Source organism: Pinus tabuliformis, chromosome 8, assembly GCF_031772625.1.
Source record: "Pinus tabuliformis cultivar Carrire ecotype Pingquan chromosome 8, CPIR1, whole genome shotgun sequence".
Taxonomy (NCBI): domain Eukaryota; kingdom Viridiplantae; phylum Streptophyta; class Pinopsida; order Pinales; family Pinaceae; genus Pinus; species Pinus tabuliformis.
Window position 1 is genome coordinate 1,435,459,123 of NC_142294.1, and position 9,003 is coordinate 1,435,468,125.

Consider the following 9,003-nt stretch of genomic DNA (forward strand, 5'->3'; position numbering starts at 1 on the left):
TTCATAAACAAATCTGACATATATGGCATTTGGGAGTCCAATTTGCCCCAATTTTTCCTCCCTTCTGTGAATATTTTTCCTGAGATTATTCACCTTTGCACTGCAAATTATGAACCTAGTCAAAGGGTTGTTAAGTCTTCATCTGGAATCATACTTTTCTACACTACTCCTGACTCCATCAACCAGATGTTGAACTTCAAAGAGACTCAGACGCTATTGCCCTTCTCCATAAATAATTTGCTGGAAGAGGCCTCCTGGTTCCCTGGTACCAAGATTGAAGTGATTGCTAAGACATTTATGAGGGCAGATTTCCAACCAAAGGAACCACCTCCATCTCCTTATGACCATTTCAATGAGGTGGGCAAGCTACTAGTAGATATGATATCTTATGTGTTGGGCTTCACAACAACTGAACTCGTAGACGAAACAGTACTGGTTATATTGTCTTCTTTCAGCCAAGGACAACCTCCTGCTGTCAAGTACAATTATGCCAGGTTCATATCAAATAAAATCCATGACCATTTCACTAGACTAGATAGGCAGGGAATCTTCAAGTATTCCTCCTATATCTATCATTTGTTCATGTTTTATCAATCTGAAGTTTTCCAATGCCCTATCAAGAAACTGGACTCAAAGGGAGAAAGGAGGTCTGTTGTCTTTTGGTCATCTGTGTTTCATCAAGTCCAGCACTCTCCTTATTCATACTGTGAATTCATTGACCAGTTTGTCTATCCGGTCTCCTGCCTCCTAATGAAGGTTCCTCCTCCCAGATTAACCTATGAAATGCAAAAGACCTTACAACTGTCTAAGAATTACAAATTAGGTGATTGGTACCTATATCAAGACCATACTATCATCAGAGTTTATGGCTGTGAGCTGTGTCCATACAGGCTCCCGAGATATGTGCCAATGAGACTGTTTGCATTAGAATACTACAGGCAGCTTATAAATTCAGATTTGACTCACTTTCACAGCACCAAAAAGAAGGCACAACTGAAATTCAAAGACCGCCTAGACCCCTTCATCATGAATAAGAAGGATGGTTGGCAAGAGGCTGACATAATACTCAAGGATCAATTTAAATTGAAAAGGATTTTTTGGTGGGTCCCTTATGACCCACTTGGCTTCATTAGTGCCAGAAGGGTCAAATATAGGTTGACACCCTATGACCACTGCAAATACCCAGACATTGAAAAATATGCTAATCAAGATGCATGGGCGCAAGGAACTTTAGTGGAAGAATTAACTCAAGAGGAAATCTTGGAACAAACTGCTGGGGATCTTGAAAAAATTCTTGACTTAGATTCTGATGACCAGGTAAATTTCAAGCTACCTTACCAAGTTGAAGAGGGCACTTCTACAGCTGCAGCTTCACAAGCTGCCCAAGGAGCTTCTACATCAGCAACAGGTACAGCCAAAGGGAAGGAACCGATGGAGACAGAGCAAACGGTCACGGAACAACCGGTCACCTCAATGGAGCAAATTCAAGGGAAAACCCCTCCTCAACAAACAGAGGCACTACAAGTGCCACCTTTGCAAACGCCTGCCCACGAGGAAAGGGGCAGGAAGCGAGACCGACAAGATTCCACACCTGCTAGTGGGTCTGTGCAGTAGCCTGAATCAAAGAGACAAAGGTTTGATTCTCCGGTTGAGGAGGAGGTCAGTGAAGAGATCGTGGAAAGCCCGAGAAGGGAAAAAAGCCTGCATACACCAACAAGCTCTTTTCAGCGAGATCAAGATAGACAACAAGGCATGGAGGTGTCTTCCTCCACTCAAAGAGGCAAAAAACTAGCCAGCACCAAGGCCAGCTTCAAAGAAATCAAAGCTCAAAATGAGCTACTAAGGGTGCAATTGTATAAGCAATTTTTAAAGGCAACACCTGCCAAACAAGAAAGACTGATGGCAGCATTTGATATAAAGAAAGAAAAGATGATTCTGAGCCACTTCAAGCCCAAGGTTCAGCAGCCACAATTGGCCGCAGACTTTGTTAAAACGAGGTTAGAGGTCCTGTCCAAGGACATCCACCCAATGGATCAAATAGAATTACACAAGCAGACAGTCGAAATGCTTTATGCTACACTTGTTGAAAAGGCCACGTTGGTCCATGAGTTAGAAGAATCATTGAAGAATACCAACACTCAGCTGGATTTTGAAAGATTGTCCTCCACAGCCAAGGATAATAGAATTAAATCACTGGAGGAGATTATTGTAGACTTAGGTCATGATCCTAAGGATCCTAAGGGTGTCAGGACCCTTATGAAAAAGAAAGACGATGATATTGCTGCACTGAAGAAAAGATTGAGGTTGCTTCCTACTGAGCACCCTCAAACAGGAGAAATGCAGAAAGAAAAAGAAACCGAGGATCAGTTGGATTTGATGATGAAGTTGAACCAAAGAGTAATTGATTTGGAAGGGGAGTTGGAGCAAGCGCTGCAAGGAAAGAAGGGAGAGTCGACCTCCCAGCCTCCTCAAACAATCCCAACTGTTGCTGATCCTCTGTCACAAGCAACAGTGACCCCTCCAATTATTCCAGCCACAACAATAGCTACAGAAGCTACAACATCAACAACAGCAGCACCTGAAGCAAGCATGAGCGTAGATGATTTGACAGAAGCTGTCAATAAACTTAAACTTCAGGCAATAGAAATAAAGGAAGCCAAAGAAAAGTTGGCTAAACTAGAAGAAAAATATGATAAGTCCAAAATAACGGTGGGTGAGCAATCAAGGGAAATCAAAGCCCTGAAGGGAAAAATCAAAACCTTGGAGAAAGAATTATCCTTGGACAAAACTTTGGCTGAAATAAAGAAAATCCTGTGGGCCAAAATAAATCAGTCAATCACTGGCCAATGGAGGTCAATTCAGGCCATGTACGAACAGGTGGAACTGATTGGCCATGCTAAGCTTGAAAGCCAGAGAGCCAAGGCAGCATTAGGAAACATGCCTGAGCAGGCTAACAGAATGATCAACTTTCTGAATCATCAAACTAGGGAAGAGCTGGCAACACTCCATATCATGAACAGAACAGATGCCATAGTAACAGCAAAAAGTGTGCTCACATTAAGAATCTTGGTGCAAACTCTGGAGGCAAGATGTCGGGATATACAGAGAGATGTAGACAATTTTGATGTAAAGCTTGCAGCACTACAGATTAGAGGATTGCCCAGCCTGTTGACCAGCGCTGGAAAACTATTAACATGTGACCAATATGCTACCAGGCTAAATGATTTTTTCACAAATCAGCTTACTGCTGCATCAAGTTCTACAGCAGAGGCAGGGCCGCCTACAGGACAGACACTCTACGACAAGCTGGAAAGCTTATTTTACCTGGAGCATGAGGTCAATCATCTGTTTGATATGCCGCCCAGTTATTATAAGTACAGAGAGGCTGATGAAACACTTGTCAAAATACAAAGGCATCAGTTGCCCTCTGAGAATTGGTGGCAGGCAATGCTGGCCATATTGCCCAGGTGATTTCAGTTTTTGCCTCTTTTTGTTCATTTCAAAATCTATGTCAGATACGGGTCAGCAAGAAGCACAGGATAAGGCACAGAATGCATAGGACAGAGTAATGAAGGAACGCGTAGGACAGGTGGGAGCAGGTACAAAGCAATAACACTGAGATGGAAAACTCAAGAGCGCGGATTTCTAAGAACGCAGCCCCGCCGACTCAAAAGTCAACATCTACCGCTAGAAGTGAACAGCTGTTGCATTTGTATTTATTTTAGCATTTACTTTTCATCAATCACTCCTTAAGAGTTGGTAGAGAAGTTATTAGCTATTAAATTCTCGTCTAGATATTTTTGTATCCAAATTTTGTATAAATACCATCCTCTGTGTTGTTAAAAGGGTTGGTCGGCTTATGTATTCCAGGAGAGACTCGCACTGCATACCTGTTATTTTCTATAATCAAAGACTGCTGAAAGCTTGGAGGAAGGGTTGTCTGCATTGTGTTTAATTGGTTTAAAGACGTGAATATGGAATTCTTGCACTGCTATATGAAACAATAAGTGTTCCTCATCTTTGTCATTTCCATTTCATATATACACAAATCACAGAAAGAAAGATTGGTTTAGAAATTGCATATCTGCACTCTACGCTCAGTTTCTGTGGTTTCATAATGTTTTCCTCTTGATTGAGGCATGAATATGAATTCCTTTATGGCTCATGTTTAACCTATTTCACATATGAATGACTGTTAACTAGGAATTCTTAATTGCTCCTAGGCTGAGCTCATTCATCTTCCCTCTGCTAACCTGTTTGGGAGATTCTTTGTTGCCTCTCATTCCTTAGAATTCTTTCCATCATTTAAACTTGAAAAATTGTTTCGTATGCAGCTATATTGCTCCATGTTAGTCTTGTGACCAAGAAAATGCGCCAATAGTCCTACTCTTTGACTCCACGCCCAATGGTTTGAAGTTTCCAGAACATGCCTTGCTTCTCTGCCTGAGAGTATTCTCCTTCCCACCCAAAATCAAAAACAAACCCCCTGAACCCAATAGCTAGCCTAAAATCCTTTTAAACAAAGCTCAAAATCATAAAGAGAGAGCCCTCTCTGACTGCAGGTATGCTAGAACCTACAGTCCAAAGTTGGTTTGTGGTTACCTCGGCCGTATCCTTTCCGGAGCTTAAGGACAACCTGAGTGATAACACCTTTATTTCTTAACAAACCTTGTAATTCTAATGTTCTGTCTTCAGAAGCTTTCTTTCATAATCCTTGAGTCCTTAGTAAGCCTTTCCTAAACAAGGAAAATATGAATAGAAATGTGATTAGTATTTAATATAAACAAACTTATATAAGTAAGGGAAACCAAATATAAAATATAGTACTAGGAGTAAGATTCTTAGATTCTTTGGAAAGTGGTGAGGGCTCCTTCTTATTCCAAACTTGAGGGATACATAAGGGATAGAGTCCCTAACAAATAGGCCTTGGACTCTATATCCCTCCATATTATTCTTTTTTGGTGAAACTTCTTCGGCAAAGTTTGCTTGATCCCTATTCCTTCTCTTATTCCCTGGATTCTCAGGACAATCCATTTTATAGTGACCCATCTTGTGACAACTGTAGAATTGGCCCTTTGTACTTCTTGAAGGTTCCTTTTTCTTGTGATGAGTGGAACAATTGATGGGCCTCGAAAATTCCCATGTTTTCATCATGCAATATCACCATTCATACCCTAAAACCCTAGGTCTTTAACCCGTTCCGTACCCTAACTCCATCAACTTGCCGCCAAATCACATTTTATGTCTTGTGGTTGAAAATCATTAGTTTTCTTAGATTTTATATGATTAAAGATGATTATGCCATGATTTACTAATGACGGTTTCACTAATCTTATTTTCACAGGTTCTATCGCCAAGTTTCTGCACAAGCCAGTAGAGTATGGAAATGGCCAATTTGGGGCTTTTGACACTTTCGGCATGCTTCTGGAGAAACCGAGAGAGTTTTTTGTAAAAAATAATGTTGTAATACCTTTCCATAACTTGGATTGCACGCAGGTCACTCATGTGGGTCTCTAGAAGGAAATTCACAAATTTGCCCAAATCTGCAATAATTTTCAAACTGCCAACTTTTGCCTCTATTTTTGTGTAGGTGGAGGTGAATGAAGAAAATCTGGCACATGGGTGTTGGTCCCAGTATAGCCAATTTACTAAACCTCAAACAGTTTTCTACAATTTCTTACGGTTTGGAAGATATGAGGAGTTCTCTGAGGTAAATTTATATAAAATGTCCAGATTTGTACTTAACAGTGAAATTCGGATCTGCCTATTTTTTTGCCACAATTACAGTTTGATAAGTTCTTGTCCTTTTTCCATCCATTGATGAATATCAACATCAACCATTAGCTATTCTAAGGCCATCTAGAGAAATCAAACACAACATGAATTTGTTTGTTGTCCCATTTCATTTAGAATGTAATTAATCTCACCTTCATCTACAACATGTAAAAAAAGCAAAGCAACAAGCATAGGAGAGAGAGAGATACCCACATCCATACTGAGGAATTGAAGCTCTTTTGTTATTGTTCTACTGAGATTTTTATCAAATGGAAATTCTCTTGGCTTTGGTTTTGCGTTGAAGGAGAAATTGTGTTTACAAGAGCTGTAAATGTTTGATATAGTCATCCGATTCTCTACATTTTGCTATAAGTTTCATACCCGGTAATGGTAAGGGCCCACCACCACTGGGCATTTTAATTTCATAGCTAGTAGGATATTTCATTGCTTTAAGTTTTAGTTTATTCCTCTAAATTGTTTTGAATAGGATTTCAATTTAGTTTCCAGCGTGGATTGATTGTGGTTAAGAGCTTTCGAATTCATTTTGTTTACATAACAGTGTTTTGGCATTTGTGACATATCTTGTTTTGGTTTCTGAGTGAACTAGTCTTCATAAGATTTGATTTGGTTAGATGGTAGATGAGTAGATTAATTAATTGGGTTGCATATTCTTTACAAGTTGATCTCAAACAGAAAAAGATGCATTTCTTTAACTTCTCTTACGCATTCTCTGTTTTCAAAACAAATCAACGATGAATGTAAAAACCTCTGTCCACTGCGTCCTCAACCCAACACTGTGATTCTTTACCTTTGATTTAAAGCACCTTTCAGAGTCTCTGCGTGAGCGTTCTACCTCCTGTTGCACAACAACGTTGCCCAATTGCAGGGACAATCCAAATCACAAGCCCGAATTGCACAGTGATCATCCCAATTTCGTCATAAGAGTCCGATTGAAAATGTTTAGCTGAATGAATGTTGTGTGTGAGGTTTCTACAACAATAGAATTTGATTCACAGCGTGAAATATCGATTGATCAATATCATCAAATCATTAAAACTTAGCATAAAAATCCCAAAACTTGCAATCGAACTTGGTTTTTATAATGATGGAGTGCTGAGATAGTTAAATCTACTTTCGATTTTCTATTTATATCTTGCAGAACATGTGTTAAGCTTTAGAAATCGATTCCCAAAATAGAATTTAAAGGATCATTTCCTTCTTTGATGGATTGATCAGGCAGAAGATTGTTTTTAACTCAAACTTCTATTATTTAAAAAAACAGAGCATGATTTGGAGTTGTAGGGTCTTTGAGATTGTATCATAAGATTGCTTCTGCGTGTTTGCAGCAGTAGTCATAAAACAGAGTCATGTTAAATCTTTAGCTAGGCAACAATACTTCAAATTGTTGTAGTAATAGAATAGAACCAAATAGATTTACAGCGTGAGGATTGAAGAATACTTTCATTTGGCAGAATGCGGTCTTGGTTTATCAATTCCTTTTGCTAAGCAACGAGATATTTTGAGTTTAATAGGAATAGTGTGAGTGCTGTAGTTAGTTTGGTTTGATCAAATTCTTGTAGGATCTCAATTGTTTTGATAGATGGTCTTTGCGTTTCGATGCTTGAGTGTCTTTTAAATTAGGACTCCAGAGCTTAGATAGATCAGATAGTTTCCATTTAATTAAAAAAGTTGAGAAGTGTTGATAAGTGTGAACGTTTAAATTTCATAATTAGGAATGGTTTTGTAGTCTTATCATAGTTAAAGTAATAATTTAGCTTCAAATAGGTTTTGAGTACAATATTTTCTTTGGTTTGAGTAGAATCAATTCAATTTAATAGCAGAGGGTAATTTAGAATTAGTTCACTTTCTAGAATAGCAACATAGATTTGGTTTTATAAGCAGTCTGACATCAATTCGATTTCCTTTATAAATTTAGGGCATTTCGTTAAGATTTCATTTTGTTTCTTTAAAACCATTATTATTAAGGAAACTTATATACCCTGACCATTAAGCTGGGTCAAAATCGTAGTACAACTCATGTTTACGAGTCCCGGATTGACAATTAAATATTAGGAGGATTAATTATCGACTAAAACTCCCAACAACAATCATTCGATATTTTATATTCTTCACTTTCCTTGTTGATTACTAAAGATATTCTAACTCCTTCTTGACTTCATCCATTCCATCCACTATAAGGCTCATGGCCAAAATATTTGTTTCTCTATAATTTTGTTTCTTTGCTTCACTTGATTCATCTATAGACTAGATCCAAAACTTTATTCTTTTCGAGGATTAGATCTATCCTCTTTTTCCATGACCTGTAATTTGATGTTCCTTCTAATTTGTTCTCTCCCTTTATGGAGTTACACATTGTCCTTGAAGGTAGTAAACTCCTTTCCTTGTAAGGTCTCCTTATATGATCCCTTGGTCAACTTCTTGAGATTCCTTAGTCTTCTTTCAGTAGATCTTCCACTTGCCTTTTTCTTTCTTCTTCACCTTAGCTCTGAAACCATGTTAGAAAATTGGAAAGGCATACATATTTTCTTATACTTGATAATTACTTATGAGATTCTAGTGTTCTTATTAACTTTATTATGTTCTTATTTTTTCTTATTTGATCAAGCAATTACTAAAACAATAGCATGAATATCGAGGACACCAGATGTAGGTGGACAACCAGGGAAAAACCCCAATCTTTGGGAAAACCCAATCAACAACTCTTCCTTCAATAGTTTTCCTAAGATAATCCAAGACTCTTGACATAGACACATACTTCCTCCACACCAAATCATCCATTTCCTTTTTCAGTAGATGATCACTTTTGAGTACTATCTTCGACCTAGATGCAGTAGTAGCAACAAAAACACTTCGATGCAGTAGTATCTTCGACCTAGAAACTTAGCTCTTCGACCTTGAAGCACTTATCTCTTCGACCTTGAAGCAACACTTCTATCTTGGAGCAACACTTTGACCTTGCTGTTGTACTTCGACCTTGTTGTCATACATTGAGCTTGATACCATACTTCAACCTTGACGCTGTAACAAAACTTCTTGATGACGTAACACAACTTTGACCTTGATGTTGTAGCCCAGAAAATAACACGTTTGAGAGAGTGAGATAACCCAAAACCTTTGATCCTTCAATTCTCTTTCTTCCACTGCAACTTTGCACTTTTTCATGGTTTCTTCTAGGAGATCGAACTTGTACGAGTGATTGTACTCTAA